Source organism: Diaphorina citri, unplaced genomic scaffold (genome assembly GCF_000475195.1).
Source record: "Diaphorina citri unplaced genomic scaffold, Diaci psyllid genome assembly version 1.1 scaffold46050, whole genome shotgun sequence".
NCBI classification, from domain to species: Eukaryota; Metazoa; Arthropoda; class Insecta; order Hemiptera; family Psyllidae; genus Diaphorina; species Diaphorina citri.
The window spans coordinates 1-515 of record NW_007423370.1 but is presented as its reverse complement, the minus strand read 5'-3'; the positions used below and the strand labels follow the sequence as shown (position 1 = coordinate 515).

General features: G+C 45.8%; 1 non-coding gene across 1 annotated transcript; it reads right to left on the bottom strand.

The window, feature by feature from the left end:
• Position 1: 1 nt before the first annotated feature.
• On the bottom strand, positions 2-73 carry Trnaa-ugc. The gene has a single exon. It is a non-coding gene; the product is annotated as a tRNA-Ala (tRNA).
• Positions 74-515: the final 442 nt, after the last annotated feature.

Here is a 515-nt window from a genome sequence, read left to right as displayed (position 1 = left end):
ATGACCCCGCCGGGAATCGAACCCGGGCCTCCCGCGTGCAAGGCGAGCGCAGTGACCACTATGCCATGGGAGCTGACTGAAGATATTATAAGATCGCTGGGTGCCAATTTGATAACAATCTCTGTAAAATCAATGTCAGTATTTAAAGTGTGAGAAGACACATCACATCTCTTGAAGTCTTGAATCTCCTTGGTGATAAACAGGCAAGCACAGGTGGAACTTTTCATTATTCTGTGAAAAATGGCAGCTGTCGAAATTTGGCTGTCGCCGTTGTGTAAGCGTATATTAACCAACCAATCTGTAGTGAGCCTCGCCTTGATGCTCTTGAGCTTGGCTTAAGGGAAAGGTTTGCACACGACTTCCCCTGGGACTTTACGGCCCAAGTTTAGGTGTTCGGAGTGATGAAATATCGATACTGTCGTGGACTACCTACTTGGGGTTTTCCTGAAACTTTCGAGTTCGATCTTTACATATGGGTTAAGTTTGGGGCTGTTTGCACACTATTACAATGACTA